Raw genomic sequence first — 24,527 nt, forward strand, 5'->3', positions numbered from 1 at the left:
ATGCAATACGGAGGCGGGCGTGAGGTTGTGCAGCTGGAGGCCGTAGAACTCCAGAAGCCCGCGGAGAAATGGGTGAATTGGAAATCCTAGTCCCCTTATTAGATAGGGGATGAGGCACACCCGCTCTCCTTTAGAAGGATTGGGGGTGCTCTCCGCTTGTTTTCCACCATTATAGGTGGCGAGACCGGCTCGGACCGGGACCATGTATGCCTGAGGGAGAAATCCCTTGGCCTAAAGTGACGCTAACTCGCTATGCGGGATGGAGCAACTCTCCCAGTCCCCGGGTTTGGTACCGGAGGGGCAAGGGGAGGAGCTACGACGACTGGTCATGTTGGAATGGACCTTTGCTGGAAGCGCTCTGATGATAACTCGCGGAAAGGAGAAGATGTGGTTTGGACCTAAATCCCCATCCCGTTAAATAGGCGGCTCGTTTATACAGCTAGGGGTGTGGATGTAAAAACGCCCCGGCTTTTGCATTCGTTTGAACACATGGAAGACGACCATTATTGGGTGTGGAAGCCGAGGAGCACTACATTACAAAAATCGGACATTATTACTACAGGTACACAAGATTTGGAGAGGAACCCGCCTTGCAATGCTGAACAATCTGCGCGCCGGACTCATCGTCATTGAAGCCTGGTTCGGGGGCTACTGAGGGAGTCCTGGATTAGGGGGTGTTCGGGTAGCCGGACTATACCTTCAGCCGGACTCCTGGACTATGAAGATACAAGATTGAAGACTTCGTCCCATGTCCGGATGGGACTTTCCTTGGCGTGGAAGGCAAGCTTGGCGATGCGGATATTCAAGATCTCCTACCATTGTAACTGACTCTATGTAACCCTAACCCTACCCAGTGTCTATATAAACCGGAGGGTTGTAGTCCGTAGGCAATCAACTCCATACACAACAATCATACCATAGGCTAGCTTCTAGGGTTTAGCCTCCTTGATCTCGTGGTAGATCTACTCTTGTACTACCCATATCATCAATATTAATCAAGCAGGAGTAGGGTATTACCTCCATCGAGAGGGCCCGAACCTGGGTAAAAAACATCTTGTCCCTTGTCTCCTGTTACCATCCGGCCTTGACGCACAGTTCGGGACCCCCTACCCGAGATCCACCGGTTTTGACACCGACAGGTATACTTTCATTGTCAACATAACAACCAAGAGATGGTGATATCTTCCATGCTACACACATTATAGGCGGTTCCCAAACAGAATGGTAAAGTTTATACTCCCCCTTCCACCAACAAGCATCAATCCATGGCTTGCTCGAAACAACGAGTGCCTCCAACTAACAAGAGTCCCAGGGGGAGTTTGGTTTGCAATTATTTTGATTTAGTTTTCATAAAGCATGGGACTGGGCATCCCGGTGACCAGCCATTTATTTCGTGAGTGAGGAGCGGAGTCCACTCCTCTTCAGAATAACCCGCCTAACATGGAAGATACAGACAACCCTTGTTGATACATGAGCTATTCGAGCATACAAAACATGATATTTATTTGAAGGTTTAGAGTTTGGCACATACAAATTTACTTGGAACGGCAGGTAGATACCGTATATAGGTAGGTATAGTGGACTCATGTGGAATAACTTTGGGGTTTAAGGGATTGGATGCACAAGCAGTATTCCCGCTTAGTACAAGTGAAGGCTAGCAAAAGACTGGGAAGCGACCAGCTAGAGAGTGACAACAGTCATGAACATGCATTAAAATTAATCAACACCGAATGCAAGCATGAGTAGGATATAATCCACCTTGAACATAAATATCGTGAAGGTTATGTTGATTTTGTTTCAACTACATGCGTGAACATGTGCCAAGTCAAGTCACTTAAATCATTCAGAGGAGGATACCACCCTATCATACCACATCATAACCATTTCAATAGCATGTTGGCATGCAAGGTAAACCATTATAACTCATAGCTAATCAAGCATGGCACAAGAAACTATGATCTCTAGTTGTCATTGCAAACATGTTTATTCATAATAGGCTGAATCGGGAATGATGAACTAATCATATTTACAAAAACAAAAGAGGTCGAGTTCATACCAGCTTTTCTCATCTCAGTCAGTCCATCATATATCATCATAATTGCCTTTCACTTGCATGACCGAACGATGTGAATAATAATAGTGCGCGTGCATTGGACTAAGCTGGAATCTGCAAGCATTCAATAAACAGGAGAAGACAAGGCAATATGGGCTCTTTTGTCAGATCAACAATAATGCATATAAGAGCCACTTCAACAATTTAATCATGGTCTTCTCCTATCGACCCCAAAGAAAAGAAAAGAGATAAAACTATTTACATGGGAAAGCTCCCAACAAGCAAAAGAAGAACATGAATTTTTTTGGGTTTTCTTTTTAATTACTACTACAAGCATGGAAAGTAAATTAATTAAAAGCTACAACTATTTTTTTTGTTTTTCTTAAGGTTTATTAAACACACAAGAAGAAAGCATAAAAAGGAAAATAAACTAGCATGGATGATATAATGAAAAAGTATGAGCACCGACATCTAGTAATGAGTGTGTGAACATAAATATAATGTCGGTGGGAAATATGTACTCCCCCAAGCTTAGGCTTTTGGCCTAAGTTGGTATATGGCAACGACTGGCCTGTCGGATATCCATAATAGTAGTTGGGGTCATACTGTGATGCAGCGGCTATCGCCTACTGAGCTGCAGCGTGGCGACGAGCGGCCTACTCTCTCCTCTCGTACTCATCTGCCTCCTCTCTGGTAATAGTATATCTTCCTCTTGCGTGATAATCAAAGAAGGCAGGAGCAGGGAGAGTAATACGGACAACATGGCGTCTGTCAAAGATTAGTCGATACTGGAGAGGTGATTTGTTCCTCTCAACAAACTGGTGGTGAACCATAGCATTAAAATCTAGATAAGCAGGTGGTAATTCAATATCATCTTAGCGTATATCTATACCAAGAAAATTAGCTATGCGGGTTGCATAAATTCCTCCAAAGAAATCTCCATTATATCTGTTAAGGTGCAACCTACGTGCAACAATGGATCCCAAATTATATGGTTGGTCTCCTAACATAGCACTCCTAAGAATACTGAGGTCAGGGACACACATGTGACATGCCTCATCTTTACCATTGATGCATCTACCTATGAAGAGAGCAAAATAATGTATAGCAGGAAAGTGAATGTTCCCTATGGTGGCTTGTGTAATATCTCTAGATTCTCCCACAGTTATGCTAGCAAAAAAATCTCTAAATTTAGATTTGCGAGGATCCCTTATACTACCCCATTGTGGAAGTTTGCATGCAGTGGTAAAATCCTCTAAGCCCATAGTGTAAGATTTATCATAAAGATCAAACAGGACAGTTGGAGAATTACGTGAAGTTGAAAATTCAAACCTCCTCACAAAGGTACTGGTGAGGTTGTGATACTGGCTGCACTTCTCTTCCTCGAAGCTCACAAGATCAGCGTTACGCAAATATGCGTTAAATTCTTCTTAATTCCCGCTTGATCCATAAAGTTCTCAGAAGGCCATTCACAAGGACACACTGGAGCGTCTCTTGGTGGCTCTTCGTCAGCATCACGCATTGCAAGCCTGGGTCCTTGCTTCCTTGAGGAACCACCTTGGAACATTTTCCTAAGCATATTTCTTCCTCTGAAATATTCTGAAATTTTTTAGTAACTTCAAAATAAAAGTAAACCAAACTCAATAATATTGATAGCAACTACTCCTACAAGTGCCTAGGGCCTATATCATGCATCAAAACTACTTTTGACCATATAAATTTGACATGCAAGCTCAAGAACAGGGTCACCTAAGCAACAAAAATTTGCAATGAATAAAGCACTAGAACAAAAACTAATTGGACCAATGGAGGAGTCACATACCAAGGAACAATCTCCCAAGCAGTTTTGTGAGAGGTGCTTTGAGCAAGGAGATCGAAAATGGCAGCAAAACGAGCTTGGACTCGGGCTTGAGCTGGTTATTCGTGTTTGTGGGAGGAAGAAGAAGTGTATGTGTGAAAGAATAAGTGGAGGAGGGCCACAGTGGGCCCATAAGGCAGGGTGCGCGCCCTCCACCCTCGTGGGCAGGTGGTTGACCCCCCTGGTGTGTTCTCAGTTCCACAAATCCTTAAATATTCTAGAAAAAATCATATTTAAATTTCAGGGCATTTGGAGAACTTTTATTTTTGAGGTATTTTTATATTGCACGAATAATCAGATGACAGACAGAAAAATATTTATTTTATTTTATTTAATATAAATAACAGAAAGTAAAAGTGGGGTACAGAAGGTTGTGCCTTCTAGTTTCATCCATCTCATGATCATCAAAATGAATCCACTAACAAGGTTGATCAAGTCTTGTTAACGAACTCATTCTGAATAACATGGAACCGGAGAAATTTCGAATAACACTATGTTACCTCAACGGGGATATGCACGTCCCCAATAATAAGAATATCATATTTCTTCTTGACAGTAGGAAGAGGAAATTCAAAACCTCCAAATATAATCGATGGAATTTTTCCAATAGAGTTGATACTACGAATTTGAGGTTGTTTCCTCGGAAAGTGTTCCGTGTGCTCTTTACCATTAACATGAAAAGTGACATTGTATTTAGTGCAATCAATAACATCCCCTGCAGTATTTAAAAAGGGTCTTCCAAGAATAATAGACATACTATCGTCCTCGGGAATATCAAGAATAACAAAGTCCATTAAAATAGTAACATTTCTACAACAGGCACATCCTCACAAATACCGACAGGTATAGCAGTTGATTTATCAGTCATTTGCAAAGATATTTCAGTAGGTGTCAACTTATTCAAATCAAGTCTACGATATAAAGAGAGAGGCATAACACTAACACCGGCTCCAAGATCACATAAAGCAGTTTTAACATAATTTCTTTTAATGGAGCATTGTATAGTTGGTACACCGGGATCTCCAAGTTTCTTTGGTATTCCACCCTTCAAAGTATAATTAGCAAGCATGGTGAAAATTTCAGCTTCCGGTATCTTTCTTTTATTTTTAATGATATCTTTCATGTACTTAGCATAAGGATTGGTTTTGAGCATATCAGTTAATCGCATACGCAAAAAGATAGGTCTAATCATTTCAGCAAAGCGCTCAAAATCCTCATCATCCTTTTTCTTGGATGGTTTGGGAGGAAAAGGCATGGGTTTCTGAACCCAAGGCTCTCTTTCTCTACCATGTTTCCTAGCAACAAAGTCTTTCTTATCATATCGTTGATTCTTTGATTGTGGGTTATCAAGATCAACAGCATGTTCAATTTCTATATCATTATCATTACTAAGTTGAGCATCATCATGAACATTATTATTAGCATTATTACTAGTTTTAGGTTCATTACCAGATTGAGTTTCGGCATCAGAAATAGAAATATCATTTGGATTCTCAGGCGTTTCAGTAATAGGTTCACTAGAAGCATGCAAAGTCCTATCATTTTTCTTTTTCTTCCTTTTAGAAGAACTAGGTACATCTATATTATTTCAATGAGAATCTTGCTCAATTCTCTTAGGGTGGCCTTCAGGATACAAAGGTTCCTGAGTCATTCTACCAGTTCTAGTAGCCACTCTAACAACATTATCATTATCTTTACTATTCAATTCATTGAGCAAATCATTTGTTCTACTTGAGTGGTAACCATAGAAGCATGTTTACTAATAAGTTTAAGTTCACCTTTAACATTAGCCATATAATCACCCAAGTGTTCAAGCATATTTGAATTGTATTTCAATTGTCTACCAAAATAAGCATTAAAGTCTTCTTGCTTAGCCATAATTTTATCAAACTCATCTAAGCATGGGCTAGCAAATTTAGTAAATGGGATTTCAGCTTTATCATATCTATAGAGAGAATTTACCTTTACTACATGTGTCGGGTTATCAAGACCATGAGTTTCTTCAATAGGTAAAGGATTAAGATTATATGTTTCTTCAACAGGCGGTAAATTAAGACCATGTATTTCTTAAATAGGAGGTAAATTCTTAACATCTTCAGCTTTACTACCTTTTTATTTCATAGATTTCTTTGCCTCTTGCATATCTTCAGGACTTAGAAATAGAATACCCCTCTTCTTCGGAGTGGGTTTAGGAATAGGCTCGGGAATTGGCTCAGGAGGTGTCCAACTATTTTCATTTGTCAACATATTATTCAATAGAATTTCAGCTTCATGCGGTGTTCTTTCCCTGAAAATAGAACCAGCACAACTATCCAGGTAATCTCTGGAGGCATCGGTTAGTCCATTATAAAAGATATCAAGTATTTCATTTTTCTTAGGAGGATGATCAGGCAAAGCATTAAGTAATTGGAAAAGCCTCCCCCAAGCTTGTGGGAGACTCTCTTCTTTAATTTGGACAAAATTATATATATCCCTTAAAGCAGCTTGTTTCTTATGAGCAGGAAAATATTTAGCAGAGAAGTAACAAATCATATCCTGGGGACTACGCACACAACCAGGATCAAGAGAATTAAACCATGTCTTAGCATCACCCTTTAATGAGAACAGAAATATTTTAGGATATAAAAGTAGCGAGTTCTCTCATCTTTAGTAAACATGGTAGCTATATCATTTAATTTGGTAAGATGTTCCACAACAGTTTCAGATTCATAACCATGAAAAGGATCAGATTCAACCAAAGTAATTATATCAGGATCAACCGAGAATTCATAATCCTTATGAGTAACAAAGATAGGTGAAGTAGCAAAAGTAGGGTCAGGTTTCATTCTAGCACTTAGAGATTGCTTACTCCATTTAGCTAATAACCTTTTTAGTTCATTTCTATTTTCGCAAGCTAAGATAGCGAAAGAAGCTTCTTGATCAAAAACATAACCCTTAGGAATAACAAGTGATTCTTCATCATCACTTTCATCAGTATCATCAGATTCAATATTTTCAATTTCTCTAGCCCTAGCAATTTGTTCATCAAGGAAATCACTAAGTGGCACAGTAGTATCAGGCATAGAGATAGTTTCATCATAAGTATCATGCATAGCAGAAGTGGCATCATCAATAACATGCGACATATCAGAACGAATAGCAGAAGCAGGTGTAGGTGTCGCAAACTTACTCATAACAGAAGGTGAATCAAGTGCAGAGCTAGATGGCAGTTCCTTACATCCCCTCGTAGTTGACGGATAAATCTTGGTTTTTGGATCTCTCAAGTTCTTCATAATGATAAGCAGATATAAATCCCAAGTGACTCAAAGAATAGAGCTATGCTCCCCGGCAACAGCGCCATAAAATAGTCTTGATAACCCACAAGTATAGGGGATCGCAACAGTTTTCGAGGGTAAAGTATTCAACCCAAATTTATTGATTCGACACAAGGGGAGCCAAAGAATACTCTCAAGTATTAGCAGCTGAGTTGTCAATTCAACCACACCTGGAAACTTAATATCTGCAGCAAAGTGTTTAGTAGCAAAGTAATATGATAGTAGTGATAACGGTAGCAAAAGGTAACCGTAGTAAAAGTAATGTTTTTGGTATTTTGTAGTGATGATAGCAATAGCAACGGAAAAGTAAATAAGCGAAGAACAATATATGGAAAGCTCGTAGGCAATGGATCAGTGATGGAGAATAATGCCGGATGCGGTTCATAATGTAACAGTCATAACCTAGGGTGACACAGAACTAGCTCCAGTTCATTGATATAATGTAGGCATGTATTCCGAACATAGTCATACGTGCTTATGGAAAAGAACTTGCATGACATATTTTGTCCTACCCTCCCGTGGCAGCGGGGTCCTTACGGAAACTAAGGGATACTAAGGCCTCCTTTTAATAGAGAACCGGAACAAAGCATTAACACATAGTGAATACATGAACTCCTCAAACTACGGTCATCACCGGTAAGTATCCCGATTATTGTCACTTCGGGGTTAACGGATCATAACACATAATAGGTGACTATAGACTTGCAAGATAGGATCAAGAACACTCATATATTGATGAAAACGTAATAGGTTCAGATCTGAAATCATGGCACTCGGGCCCTAGTGACAAGCATTAAGCATAGCAAAGTCATAGCAACATCAATCTCAGAACATAGTGGATACTAGGGATCAAACCCTAACAAAACTAACTCGATTACATGATAGATCCCATCCAACCCATCACCGTCCAGCAAGCCTACGATGGAATTACTCACGCACGACGGTGACCATCATGAAATTGGTGATGGAGGATGGTTGAAGATGACGATGGCGACGGATTCCCCTCTTCGGAGCCCTGAACGGACTCCAGATCAGCCCTCCCGAGAGGTTTTAGGGCTTGGCGTCGGCTTCGTACCGTAAAACGCGATGATTTCTTCTCTCTGATTTTTTTCTCATCGAAACTCAATATATGGAGGTGGAGTTGGAGTCGGAGAGGCAACAGGGGGCCCACGAGGTAGGGGGGCAGGCGCTCCCCCACCCTCGTGGCAAGGTGGTGGGCCCCCAGCCTCCATCTTTTGCAGGTATTTTTCTTATTTTTTGAAAAGTGGCTCTGTGAAGTTTCAGGTCATTCCGAGAATGTTTGCTCCTGCACATAAATAACACCATGTAATTCTGCTGAAAACAGCGTCAGTCCGGGTTAGTCCCATTCAAATCATGCAAGTTAGAGTCCAAAACAAGGGCAAAAGTGTTTGGAAAAGTAGATACGTTGGAGACGTATCAATAACCGTCTCGTATCAAACAAGATCCAGATATAATGTTCATGCTTAATGCTGGCACCAAATAACAATTATTCATGTCTAATACTAATCCCTAAGGTAGATGTAGAGGTAGCGTGCCAACGACGATCACATCGACTTTGGAACCATGTCCCACGCGCATCACCACCTCGTCCTTAGCCAATCTCCGTTTAATCCATAGCCCCTGTTTCGAGTTGCAAATATGAGCAACAAAACCAGTATCAAATACCCAGGCGCTACTATGAGCATTAGTAAGGTACACATCAATAACATGTATATCAAATATACCTTTCACATTGCCATCCTTCTTATCCGCCAAATACTTGGGGCAGTTCCGCTTCCAGTGACCAGTCCCTTTGCAGTAGAAGCACTCAATCTTAGGCTTAGGTCCAGACTTGGGCTTGTTCACTTGAGCAGCAACTTGCTTGTCGTTCTTCTTGAAGTTCCCCTTCTTCCCTTTGCCCTTTTTCTTGAAACTAGTGGTTTTGTTAACCATCAACACTTGATGCTCCTTCTTGATTTCTACCTCCGTAGCCTTTAGCATTGTGAAGAGCTCGGAAATTGTCTTATCCATCCCTTGCATATTATAGTTCATCATGAAGCTTTTGTAGCTTGGTGGCAGTGATTGAAGAACTCTGTCAATGACATTATCATCAGGAAGATTAATTACCAGTTGAGTCAAATGGTTGTGGTACCCAGACATTCTGAGTATATGTTCACTGACAGAACTATTCTCCTCCATCTTGCAGCTGTAGAACTTATTGGCGACTTCATATCTCTCAATCTAGGCATTTTCTTGAAATATTAACTTCAACTCCTGGAATATCTCATATGCTCCATGACGTTCAAAATGTCGTTGAAGTCCCGGTTCTAAGCCATAAAGTATGGCACACTGAACTATCGAGTAGTCATCAGCTTGGCCCTGCCTAACATTCATAACGTTCGGAGTTGCTCCTGCAGCGGGTTTTGCACCTAGCGGTGCTTCCAGGACGTAATTCTTCTGTGTAGCGGTGAGGATAATCCTCAAGTTACGGACCCAGTGCATGTAGTTGCTACCATCATCTTTCAACTTAGCTTTCTCTAGGAACGCATTAAAATTCAAAGGAACGGTAGCACGGGCCATTGATCTACAACAACATAGACATGCAAAATATTATCAGGTACTAAGTTCATGATAAATTAAAGTTCAATTAATCATATTACTTAAGAACTCCCACTTAGATAGACATATCTCTAGTCATCTAAATGATCACGTGATCCATATCAACTAAACCATGTCCGATCATCACGTGAGATGGAGTAGTTTTCAATGGTGAACATCACTATGTTGATCATATCTACTATATGATTCACGTTCAACCTTTCGGTCTCAGTGTTCCGAGTCCATATCTGCATATGCTAGGCTCGTCAAGTTTAACTCGAGTATTCCGTGTGTGCAAAACTAGCTTGCACCCATTGTATGTGAACATAGAGCTTATCATGCTCGATCATCACGTGGTGTCTCGGCACGACGAACTATCACAACGGTGCATACTCAGGGAGAACACTTATACCTTGAAATTTAGTGAGAGATTGCTTCTCCAATGTATCTATAATTTTTTATTGTTCCATGCTATTATATTATCTGTTTTGGATGTTTAATGGGCTTCAGTATGCACTTTTATATTATTTTTGGGACTAACCTATTAACCGAAGGCCCAGTGCAAATAGTTGTTTTTTTGCCTATTTTAGTGTTTCGTAGAAAAGGAATATCAAATGGAATCCAACCGGAATGAAACCTTCACGAGGATCTTTTTTTGGAACAAACGCAATCCAGGAGACTTGGAGTGGAGGTCAAGGAAGCAACGAGGCGGCCACAAGGTAGGGCGGCGCGCCCAGGGGGGCAGGCGCGCCCCCACCCTCATGGGCCCCTCGTAGCTCCACCGACCTAATTCTTTCGCCTATATATACTCTTATACCCTGAAAACATGGAGGGGAGCCATGAAACCACTTTTCCACCGCCGCAACCTTCTGTACCCGTGAAATCCCATCTGGGGACCTTTTCTGGCGATCTGCCGGAGGGGGATTCGATCACGGAGGGCTTCTACATCAACACCATAGCCTCTCAGATGATGTGTGAGTAGTTTACCATAGACCTTCGGGTCCATAGTTATTAGCTAGATGGCTTATTCTCTCTCTTTGGATCTCAATACAAAGTTCACCTCGATGTTCTTGGAGATCTATTCAATGTAATTCTTTTTGCTGTGTGTTTACCGAGATCCGATGAATTGTGGGTTTATGATCAAGTTTATCTATGAACAATATTTGATTCTTCTCTGAATTCTTATATGCATGATTTGATATCTTTGCAAGTCTCTTCTAATTATCAGTTTGGTTTGGCCTACTAGATTGATCTTTCTTGCAATGGGAAAAGTGCTTAGCTTTGGGTTCAATCTTGCGGTGTCCTTTCCCAGTGATAGTAGGGGCAGCACGGCACATATTGTATTGTTACCATCGAGGATAAAAAGATGGAGTTTATATCATATTGCTTGAGTTTATCCCTCTACATCATGCCATCTTGCCTAATGCGTTACTCTGTTGTTATGAACTTAATACTCTAGATGCATGTTGGATAGCGGTCGATGTGTGGAGTAATAGTAGTAGATGCAGAATCGTTTCGGTCTACTTGACATGGACGTGATGCCTATGTTCATGATCATGCCTAGCTATTCTCATAACTATGCGCTTTTCTATCAATTGCTCGACAGTAATTTGTTCACCCACCATAATTTATGCTATCTTCAGAGAAGCCACTAGTGAAACCTATGGCCCCCGGGTCTACTTTACATCATATTAGTTTCCCGTCAACTAGCCATTTCTGTCGTTGTTTATTTTGCAATCATTACTATCCAATCTATACAAAAATACCAAAAACATTTATCTTATTGTCTTTATTAGATCTCACTTTTGCAAGTGGCCGTGAAGGTGATGCGGAGCATCCCATGATCATCCCCATGGACGTACCTACACCTCCAATGACACCACTTGGACCAATGACAAGAGCCAGAGCCAAGGCTATCAAAGATAAGGTGAACTCTCTCCTCTCCGAACTTCTACTTTCTATGCATGAGACATGGCTACTACCTAAGTCCGAGTTGTTGTGCATGATTAGGTACCAAGAGGACCCTCCCGAAGATGCACATGAAGATGTACATTCCCCAAGTTCACGGATGAAGAGGAATGCCGAGAGGAGAAGAAGGCAGCTCCAGGACCCGGACATTCGGCCGCTGGAGACCTCGACCACAACAGCCTACCAGCCGCCGCGCATCTACAGGCCCCGAACATCCGGCCCCAGCCCGAACATCCGGCCCGGCCCGGAAATCTGGCATAGAGCCCGGATATCTGGACACCACCTACCCAAGAGCGACATGGCCAGTTTCACCAGCCCGGACATCCGGCCTCCACAGCCCGGACATCCGGCCCTCCGCGTACGCCCGGACATCCGGCCCGATGCCCGAATGTCCGACCTCCCATGTCTGCACACAGTGTAAGGGCCGAGGCCCGTGTATCCCTTCGCCCCCTAGACTATATATACTCTTCTCCTACCTACGTTTTAGGGTTAGCATTGGTTTAGCCCATATTTAGAGATAGAGCATTGCTCATCCACATCGGATCTACTCCATGAGAGAGACCGCGGCCCCTCTTCGGAGAAGATCCCTTTGGATTCAAGACCTCCTCATGGAGAAGACCGGCTACCTTTGTATTGTCCTTAGTTGTCCGTGGATCGTGTGATCTCTTATGTACTCGAGGATCTAGCACATGTGTGACTAATTCTGGTTGGTTTAGTGTTTCTCTTGTGTTTCCCCCATGATTTCCCTCGTTTCCCTCCTCGTGTTCTTTGTGTTCATCACAGGATCCGCTCCTTTTGTGAAAGATCGACCGATTAGGGTTCTACCCTACATCATCTTGGTATCTAGAGCCACGTTGATCACGATTTCGGAGCCTCCCTTTGTGTTTCTAGCCTAGTTTTTGTTGATTTTGTCCCTAATTCAAAAATTTTCCCACAAAAATAGCCCCAATTTTTTTTGTGATTTGTTGGTGTGATGAAGTTTTGTTGGATTTGATCCGCGGATTTCGTGTGTTGCAGGTAGATCTAGCTTTCCATCCACTTTTCCCCAATTTCCATCCACAAATTCCTCCGAATTTTGCCCGAATTTGATCTCTCCACGCGGTGTTCATCACATTCGTCCCCGGATCTCGAGCTCGGACATCCGGCCCGATAGCTTGGACATCCGGCACCCCGGACATCCAGCCATCAAGCCCAGACATCTGGCCCCTGGCAGCATCACTTCCTCTCCACCGCCCGTTTTCCGTCCATATTTCGCCAAATTTTGTTTTGGTACCCACATATACTTCCGCATACCTCCACCACTTCCGCATAACACCACCATATACCACATACACAACCACCGCTTACCAACACCAACTCCGACAATTTTGGTCCAATTTTGCTTTGAGAATTTGAGTTGCGGTCCCGTATCCTACTTGTGTTCGGCTATTTAGGTATGGTTCGACATCAACATCACCGCCGCTCATCTTCTCCACGGACGCATCATCAACAACGACCACCTCAACTACATCTTGGTATTCGCGCCACCATTTTGACACCATACCATGCGCAAGAAACGGTAACCTCACCTTGGTATTGGACATATCATTCTTGCCATTACATTGATAGCCATCATAGCCTTGCTCCTTTGCGTCGCTTACCCATCGAGACTAGCTTTTGAGTATTGCCGGCAACGAGACTTGTGCACATTAGTGATCATACTTCCCATAGCATACATACATAATTGTTGCATATCTTGGTATCATATCTTGTGTCACAAGGTTGTCATCGCATACACAATTGCTATCTTGGTTCGTGAAGCATTGCATGAGAAAAGAGCTCAAACAACAAAGAGCCAAACAACCTTTTAAGCAAAAGGGAGAGATAAGCAAAGAGCTTTTGAGCAAGAACCATAGCATCATACAACACTAAGATTGTCATATTAGATCATCTTGGATCATATCATAGAAACACCTTGCATAGAGCATACTTGGGATAGAAGTCGTTGCATTTTTGCTTAGTATGTTGTGCACAAGTCTTTGTATCCGCCTATTGTGCAATCGTGCTGGCGTCTCTCTAGTGTTGTGCAACAAGAGAATTTTTGTGGATTCCACATTTTGGCTCAACCTTGGTTGCACGACCCCACTTATCCTTTTACATGTGTGTTTCCGTGTACCTTATCTTGCTTGGTCTACTTGTTGCATTGCAATCTTGCGAATCTTTTCCAAGATTATTGAAGCTCACTTACAATTGCATCAAATTTTGTGCCACCATCCTAACCAAGCTCCACCATAAGCTTTTACTTATGTAGGTGTGAGAAACTGACAAGAATTGGTACCAATTGTGTTATTTCCTTGTCCACATTGAAGTGATCATTGATCCACTTTCAACTTCGGTCAAGGTACATTTGGTATTCGTTCTTCTCTTTCTACCACTCACATTTTTCTCTTGGAATGATGGATAGGCCAAGTACTTCTACCAACCCACTCTTCATTGAGCACGACGATGATATGAACTCCTACGTCACCAAGAGCCACCTCTTTGGTGCACAACGTGCTTTGCATCAAGAGCAACAAGCAATGAGTGAACACATCGACAACCTTGCCGCCGACTTGCGACTCTCCGAGCAACGTACAAGGGACTACTTCGACCACAAGCTCGACGATCACAAGCAAGAGAACGATGCAAGAATGGACGAGATTCATGCTTTGTTGCTCAACTACTCTTCTTCCACTTCGTCCTCATCAAGAAGGAGCCGCTCAAGTCGACACTCTGACTTCACCCTCTCCGGCTCAACTACACCGACATCAAACACTCTTTGCCATGCCGCGCGCAACGCTCGTCAAGCAACCCTCAATCCTCTATGCGACACCGACTCTCAAGACCACCGACAACATCAAACCCAAGAGGCTCTTGCGCTAGCATGAGAAAGACAACGACAACGCCAACATGAAGAGGAAGAGCGAGCGCGTCTACACTAAGATGCAAAAGATGTCGAGGCACAACGTCAAGAACAACAATTCCGTGAAACTCAAGCACTTGAGGCGCAACAAGCCCTCCAAGATTCAAGTCGATCCGTAGCCAACCGAGGCCAACAAGCTCGTGAACATGAAGAAGCACTTCGCGAAGAAGCTCACGAACGAAGATTTCAAGCTCGCGTGCATCGTCAAGTTCCTCAAGTTCCTCCTCGAGCTCGACAAGCTCCTCCACAAGCTCGCCAAGAACATCAAGTTCAACAAGAGCATGAAGACAATGACAACCCTCCTCACCAAGAGCAACACGAGCTTGACAATCATCAACAACATGGACGTCATCATCCCCGACCCCAACACAATGAAGAGCAACGCTACGACAAGCTAAAGTTCACCATGCGCAAGTTCAATGGAAGCAACGACCCCGAAGAGTATCTTTCATGGGCATTGAAGGTCGACAAAATCTTCCATTTGCACAACTACGAAGAAGAGAAGAAGATCGCGATGGCATCCCTTGAGTTTCAAGACTATGTCCTCATTTGGTGGGAACAAGTTATCGAGCGCCGAGAGGCAAGAGGTGAACCACCCATAACTACTTGGGCGCAAATGAAGGATGTCATGAGAGCACGCTTCGTTCCTACCTACTACAACTGCGACCTCTTCAAGAAACTCCAACTACTCAAGCAAGGAACTAAGAGCGTTGAAGAGTACTACAAGGAGATGGAGATTGCCACGATAAGAGTCAATGTCACGGAAGACGATGATCAAACTATGGCACGTTTCCTGAACGGACTCAACCATCCTATCAAGAAGATCGCTGACTTCCAACCATACTCAAACCTCATCGAGCTCGTGCATCAAGCAACCAAAGCGGAACGTCAAGTGCAAGACGATTACAAGTATGCCAAGTTCTCATCCAAGTCCTACGGCTTCTCCAACACCCAAGCTTCAACGACTCCAACACCGTCTACCAAGCCTTCTACAAGCAACATCGACAAGTCGAGTTCCAAGAAAGCTTCATCAACTCCAAGTCATCCTCCTACAACGAGCAACTTCAAGCCGAGAGCTTCATCATCCTCAACCCCAACCGATGAGACCGTCAAGACAAGTTCCTTCAAATGCTTCACATGCGGACACCGAGGCCACAAGTCCTATGAGTGCACCAACAAGCGGACCATGATCCTCAATGACGACGGCACCTATGACTCGATGAGTGAAGGAGAAATGGACACTCTTGAGCAAGTCGTCATGCACCGGCAAGTGAATGATGAAGAGGAACAAGTCTTTTGCGATGAAGATTCAAGTCCCGCTCTTGTTGTCTCCAAGGTCTTGACTCTCCAACATCACCAAGACGAAGACCAAAGATGCCACATATTCCACACCAAGGTCGGCATCAATGGACGATCCGTCAAGGTCATCATCGATGGAGGGAGTTGTCATAACCTCGCAAGTGAAGAACTTTGCTCCAAGATCCAGTTGCCCAATGCAAAGCACCCACATCCATACAAAGTGCAATGGCTTAGCGACTCCGGCACTATCCAAGTCGAGCATCGAGTACAAGTCTCCTTCAAAATTGGCGCCTATGAAGACACTTTGGAGTGTGACGTTGTTCCAATGACCATTTTCCACCTTCTCCTTGGACGCCCATGGAAATTTGATAGAGGTGTCATCCACAATGGCCGAATGAACCACTACATCTTCAAGATGAAAGGAAAGGAGCACGTACTTCATCCCATGTCTCCAAGCCAAGTGATCGCTGACAAGCAAGCCACCCATCATGGAGAGAATAGTGAGAGAGAGCGAGCCACCAAAAAGAGAGTGAGCGCCACAAGCCCAAATCGAGCACCTCTATGACGAGCGAAAAGAAAAACTTGGTCCAATTTGCCACCAAAAGTGAGATAAGAGGAGTGTGTGAGAACCCATCTAGTGTCCTACACTATGTCCTTTTGTACAAGGACAATGAAACACAAGCTAAAACCTCTCACACTCTACCTTTAGTGTTATCTTCTCTTTTGCAGGAATTTCACGATGTTTTCCCCGATGAGCTACCTCCGGGACTACCTCCACTATGAGGAATCGAGCACCACATCGACCTCATCTCCGGAGCACCTCTTCCGAACAAAGCTCCCTACCGCGTCAACCCCGAAGAAACCAAAGAAATACAAAGGCAAGTAAAGCATCTCATAGACCATGGACATGTGCGTGAAAGTTTGAGCCCTTGTGCCGTCCCAGTCATTCTTCTGCCAAAACAAGACGGTAGCTTTCGCATGTGCTCCGATTGTATACCTATCAATGCTATCGCCGTTCGCTATAGGTATTGATACGTCCATTTTGCATCATGCTTTTATATCGATATTTATTGCATTATGGGCTGTTATTACACATTATGTCACAATACTTATGACTATTATCTCTTATTTTACAAGGTTTACATAAAGAGGGAGAATGCCGGCAGTTGGGATTCTGGGCTGGAAAAGGAGCAAATATTAGAGACCTATTCCGCACAGCTCAAAAGTCCTGAAACTTCACGGATGATGTTTTCCAAATATATAAAAAAATACTCAGCGGAAGAAACTCACCAGGGGGGCCACACCCTGCCCACGAGGGTGGGGGCGCGCCCTACCCCCCAGGGCGCGCCCCCTACCTCATGGGCCCCCTGGTGGCCCTCTGGTGGCCATCTTCTGCTATATGGAGTCTCTCGATGAAAAAAAATCACAAGCCATCTTCTTAGACGAAACTCCGCCGCCACGAGGCGGAACATTGGCGGAACCAATCTAGGGCTCTGGCGGAGCTGTTCTGCCGGGGAAACTTCCCTCCCGGAGGGGGAAATCATCGCCATCGTCATCACCAACGCTCCTCTCATTGGGAGAGGGCAATCTCCATCAACATCTTCATCAGCACCATCTCATCTCAAAACCCTAGTTCATCTCTTGTATCCAATTCTTGTCTCTAAGTCCGGGATTGGTGCTAGTAGTGTTGATTACTCCTTGTAGTTGATGCTAGTTGGTTTAATTGGTGGAAGATCATATGTTCAGATCCTATATGCATATTAATACCCCTCTGATTATGAACATGTTTATGCTTTGTGAATAGTTACTTTTGTTCCCGAGGACATGGGAGAAGTCTTGCTATTAGTAATCATGTGAATTTGGTATTCGTTCGATATTTTGATGAGATGTATGTTGTCTCTCCTCTAGTGGTGTTATGTGAATGTCGACTACATGACACTTCAGCATTATTTGGGCCTAGAGGAAGGCATTGGGGAGTAATAAGTAGATGATGGGTTGCTAGAGTGACAGAAGCTTAAACCCTAGTTTATGCGTTGCTTTGTAAGGGGCTGATTTGGATCCATATGTTTCATGCTATGGTTAGGTTTACCTTAATACTTTTGTTGTAGTTACGGATGCTTGCAATAGAGGTTAATCATAAGTGGGATGCTTGTCCAAGTAAGGGCAGCACCCAAGCACCGGTCCACCCACATACCAAATTATCAAAGTACCAAACATTAATCATATGAACGTGATGAAAACTAGCTTGACGATATTCCCATGTGTCCTCGGGAGCGCTTTACATCATATAAGAGTTTGTCCAGGCTTGTCCTTTGCTACAAAAGGATTGGGCCACCTTGCTGCACTTTATTTACTTTCGTTACTTGTTGCTCGTTACAAATTATCCTATCACAAAACTATCTGTTACCACTTATTTCAGTACTTGCAGAGAATACCTTGCTGGAAACCGCTTATCATTTCCTTCAGCTCCTCGTTGGGTTAAACACTCTTACTTATCGAAAGGACTATGATAGGTCCCCTATACTTGTGGGTCATCAAGACTCTTTTCTGGCGCCGTTGCCGGGGAGTGAAGCGCGTTTGGTAGGTGGAATTTGGTAAGGAAAAAATTATATAGTGTGCTGAAATTTACTGTCACTTGTTACTATGGAAAGTAATCCTCTGAGGGGCTTGTTCGGGGTATCTTCACCCCGACCAGTAGAGCAAAGAGTTTCTTCTCAACCTACTCAACCTACTGAAAATGAATGTGAAAATGAAAATGCTTGCTTTGAAGTTCCAGCGGGTGTGATAGAAAAACTGCTAGCTAATCCTTTTCTAGGAGATGGAACAAAACATCCTGATGAACATCTGATATATGTGGATGAAGTTTGTGGATTATTTAAGCTTGCAGGTGTACCCGGAGATGTTGTTAAGAAGAAGATCTTCCCTTTATCTTTGAGGGGAGATGCATTGACATGGTATAGGCTATGTGATGATATGAGGTCTTGGAATTACAAACGATTGAAATTGGATTTTCATCAGAAGTTTTATCCTATGCATCTTGTTCATCGTGATCGCAATTATATATATAATTTTTGGCCTCGCGAAGGAGAAAGCATCGCTCAAGCTTGGGGGAGGCTTAAATCGATGTTATATTCATGCCCCAATCATGAGCTCTCAAGAGAAAAGATTATTCAAAATTTTTATGCTCAGTTTTCTGATAACAATCAAACCATGCTTGATACTTCTTGTGCCGGCTCTTTTATGATGAATACTATTGAATTCAAATGGAATTCATTGGAAAGAATTAAACACAACTCCGAAGATTGGCACCCCGACAATGGTAAGGAGTCAGGTATGACACCTAGTTTTGATTGTGTTAAATATTTTATGGATACCGATATTTTTCGTAAATTTAGCACTAAATATGGACTTGACTCTGAGATAGTAGCTTATTTATGTGAATCCTTTGCTACTTATGTTGATCTCCCCAAGGAGAAGTGGTTTAAATATCATCCTCCCATAGAAGTAAAAGTAGCTGCACCTATTAAAGTTGAAGAAAAGACTATCACTTATACTGATCCTATTGTTCCTACTTCTTATGTTGAGAAACCACCTTTCCCTGTTAGGATAAAGGATCATGCTAAAGATTCAACTGTAGTTCGTAAAAGCAATATTAAAACATATACACCTCCTGAGCAAGTTAAAGTTGAACCTAATATTGCTATTATTAAAGATCTCTTGTCTGATAATATTGATGGGCATGTTATTTATTTTTGTAATGAAACTGCTAGAATTGCTAAACCCTGTGATAAAGATAAACCTAGACCTGTGGTAGGCATGCCTGTTATTTTTGTTAAAATAGGAGATCATTGTTATCATGGCTTATGTGATATGGGTGCTAGTGCTAGTGCAATACCTTATTCCTTATACCAAGAAGTTATGCATGATATTGCACCTGCTGAAATAGAAGATATTGATGTCACAATTAAACTTGCCAATAGAGATACTATTTCACCAATGGGAATTGTTAGAGATGTTGAAGTATTGTGTGGGAAAACTAAATATCCTGCTGATTTTCTTGTTCTTGGTTCCCCACAAGATAGCTTTTGTCCCATTATATTTGGTAGACCCTTCTTAAATACTGTTAATGCTACCATAGATTGCAAAAGAGATGTTGTTACTGTCGGTTTAGATGATATGACTCATGAATTTAATTTCTCTCAATTTAGTAGACAACACCGTGAAGAAGAATTACCTAGTAAGGATGAAATTATTGGTCTTGCTTCTATTGCCGTACCTCCTAATGATCCTTTAGAACAATATTTGCTAGACCATGAAAATGACATGTTTATGAATGAAAGAAGGGAATTAGATGAAGTATTCTTTAAACAGGAACCTATTCTGAAAATAATTTACCTATTGAAATCCTAGGGGATCCTCCTGCACCCAAGGGTGATCCCGTGTTTGAGCTTAAACCGTTACCTGATACTCTTAAATATGCTTATCTTGATGAGAAAAGGACATATCCTGTTATTATTAGTGCTAACCTTTCAGAGCATGAGGAAGAGAGATTATTGAAAACTCTGAAGAAGCACTGTGTTGCTATTGGTTATACTCTTGATGATCTTAAGGGCATTAGTCCCACTCTATGTCAACATAAAATTAATTTGGAAGAAGATGCTAAACCAGTTCATGATCATCAACGCCGGCTGAATCCTAAAATGAAAGAAGTGGTAAGAAAGGAGATACTAAAGCTCCTTGAGGCAAGTATAATTTATCCCGTTGCTGATAGTTAGTGGGTAAGCCATGTCCATTATGTCCCTAAGAAGGGAGGTATTACTGTTGTTCCTAATGATAAAGATGAATTGATTCCTCAAAGAATTATTATAGGTTATAGGATGGTAATTGATTTCCACAAATTAAATAAGGCTACTAAAAAGGATCATTACCCCTTACCTTTCATCAATCAAATGCTAGAAAGATTGTCCAAACATACACATTTTTGCTTTCTAGATGGTTATTCTGATTTCTCTCAAATACCCATGTCAGCCAAAGATCAATCAAAGACTACTTTTACTTGCCCTTTTGGTATTTTTGCTTATAGACGTATGCCTTTTAGTTTATGTAATGCACCTCTACCTTTCAAAGATGCATGATGGCTATATTCTCTGACTTTTGTGAAAAGATTTGTGAAGTTTTCATGGACGACTTTTCTGTCTATGGATATTCTTTTGATGATTGCTCGAGCAACCTTGATCGGGTTTTGTAGAGTTGTGAAGAAACTAATCTTGTCTTGAATTGGGAAAAGTGCCACTTTATGGTGAATGAAGGTATTGTCTTGGGGCATAAAGTTTCTGAAAGAGGTATTGAAGTTGATAAAGCCAAGGTTGATGCTATTGAAAAGTTGCCATGTCCCAAGGACATCAAAGGTATAAAAAGTTTCCTTGGTCATGCCGGTTTTTATAGGAGGTCCATTAAGGACTTCTCAAAAATTTCTCAGCCTCTGACTAATTTATTACAAAAATATATACCATTTGTTTTTGATGATGATTGCACAGAAGCATTTGAAATACTTAAGAAAGCATTGATTTCTGCACCTATTGTCTAGCCACCTGATTGGAATTTACCCTTGAAATTATGTGTGATGCTAGTGATTATTCTGTAGGTGCTGTTCTAGGACAAAGAGTTGATAAGAAACTAAATGTTATTCAATATGCTAGTAAAACCCTTGACAATGCTCAAAGAAATTATGCTACTACTGAAAAGGAATTCTTAGCAGTTGTATTTGCTTGTGATAAGTTTAGACCTTATATTGTTGATTCTAAAGTAACTATTCACACTGATCATGCTGCTATTAAATTTCTTATGGAAAAGAAAGATGCTAAACCTAGACTTATCAGATGGGTTCTCTTGCTACAAGAATTTGATTTGCATATTGTTGATAGAAAAGGAGCTGAGAACCCCATTGCAGACAACTTGTCTAGGTTAGAAAATGTGCTTGATGACCCACTACCTATTGATGATAGCTTTCTTGATGAGCAATTAAATGTCATAAATGCTTCTCATACTACTCCATGGTATGCTGATTATGCTAATTACATTGTTGCTAAGTTTATACCACCTAGTTTCACATACCAACAAAAGAAAAAGTTCTTCTATGATTTGAGGCATTATTTTTGGGATGACCCACATCTTTATAAAGAAGGAGTAGATGGTGTTATTAGACGTTTTGTACCTGAGCATGAATAGGAACTGATCCTACGCAAGTGTCACTTCGAAGCTTACGGAGGACACCATGCTGGAGATAGAACTGCACATAAGGTACTGCAATCTGGTTTTTATTGGCCCACTCTCTTCAAGGATGCCCGTAAGTTTGTCTTATCTTGTGATGAATATCAGAGAATTGGTAATATCAGTAGACATCAAGAAATTCCTATGAACTATTCACTCTTTATTGAACCATTTGATGTTTGGGGCTTTGACTATATGGTACCTTTCCCTTCCTCTAATGGATATACACATATTTTAGTTGCTGTTGATTATGTTACTAAGTGGGTAGAAGCTATTCCAACTAGTAGGGCTGATCATAACACTTCTATTAAAATGCTTAAAGAAGTTATTTTTCCAAGATTTGGAGTCCCTAGATATTTAATGACTGATGGTGGTTCACATTTTATTCATGGTGCTTTCCGTAAAATGCTTGCTAAATATGATGTTAATCATAGAATTGCATCTCCTTATCATCCTCAGTCTAGTGGTCAAGTAGAATTGAGTAATAGAGAACTTAAATTAATTTTGCAAAAGACTGTTAATAGGTCTAGAAAGAATTGGTCCAAGAAACTAGATGATGCATTATGGGCCTATAGAACTGCATATAAAAATCCTATGGGTATGTCTCCGTATAAAATGGTCTATGGAAAAGCATGTCACTTACCTCTTGAACTAGAACACAAGGCTTATTGGGCTATTAAAGAACTTAATTATGATCTTAAACTTGCCAGTGAGCAGAGGTTATTTGATATTAGCTCACTTGATGAATGGAGAACCCAAGCCTACGAAAATGCCAAGTTGTTTAAAGAAAAGGTTAAAAGATGGCATGCCAAAAGAATACAAAAGCGTGAGTTTAATGTAGGTGATTATGCATTGCTATACAACTCTCGTTTAAGATTTTTTGCAGGAAAACTTCTCTCTAAATGGGAAGGTCCTTACGTTATTGAGGAGGTCTACCGTTCCGGTGCCATAAAAATCAACAACTTCAAAGGCACAAATCCGAAGGTGGTGAACGGTCAAAGAATCAAACACTATATCTCAGGTAATGCCATAAATGTTGAAACCAATATTATTGAAACCATAACCCCGGAGGAATACATAAGGGACACTTTCCGGAACGTTTCGGACTCCGAAAAGGAATAGGTATGTGGTACGGTAAGTAAACCAACTCCAAAACAGTTTTTAAGGCAATATTTCTCCGTTTTGGAATATTTAGAAAAATAGAAAAATAAGTAGCAGTCCGGGAAGGACACGAGGGCACCACGAGGGTGGAGGGCGCGCCCTCCCCTACAGGGCGCGCCCCCTACCTCGTGGGCACCTCGTGTGCTCTCCGGACTCCATTTTCATACACGACACATATTTTGGTTGGCAAAAATTCATTATATAATCTCCCGGAGGTTTTGACTCTCGTATCACGCAAAAATCTCCTGTCTTTGTTTTGAGCTGTTTTTTTGACAGATCTAGATTATCATGGCATCTCCAAGTGCTCCCAAGGACAAGTTCTTTGAGAAGGTCATCAACCCTTACCTCGTAGAGGTGCATCGACACCCTCAAACCATTGAGATGCGTGATGGGTTTCTACACATCCGTGATGCTGAGGGACCGAAGGGGACCGGAAGCGTGGAGACAAGGCTCGAAGCAATGGAGCAACAAGTTTTCAAGTGTTAGGGGATGGTGGAGCATGGACTCAACTCCAACCACATGATGATCGTAGAATTCACCAAAAACACAGTTTGGATGCCGACAACATCGGGGAGACCATCTTCAAGCTTCACGAGAAAACTGAGCACCTTCAAGCTCAAATCTATGACATGCAAAACCAAAATTGTGAGTATGAATATAGATTCAAAAGGATAAGTTTGGCTGCATATTTGAGGATCCCGGAGACCCGATCATCTTTCTATGACGGTGAGCCTATGCCTTGGAAGAAGGACGACAAGCCTACGACATCAACAAAATCTCCACCGTCTCCATCAACAAAGAAGAATTGAGTATCTGGTATGGGCACTCCACTTGGCAACTGCCAAGCTTGGGGGAGTGCCCCGGTATCGTATCACCATCACTTTTATCTTCACCGTTTTTCTTAGTTCGATCCTTTTGGTAATATCTTGATCTGGTAGAATAGAAGTTCTTAGTATGATCTAGTTGTGAGTTTTGCTTTATTATCCTTCTATGTAATCGAGTCCGTGAGCTATATAATAAAGATTAGTGTTGAATAGAAGTTCTTAGTATGATCAAGGGCTTGAT

This window comes from Triticum aestivum, chromosome 1A, assembly GCF_018294505.1.
Source record: "Triticum aestivum cultivar Chinese Spring chromosome 1A, IWGSC CS RefSeq v2.1, whole genome shotgun sequence".
Classification (NCBI taxonomy): domain Eukaryota; kingdom Viridiplantae; phylum Streptophyta; class Magnoliopsida; order Poales; family Poaceae; genus Triticum; species Triticum aestivum.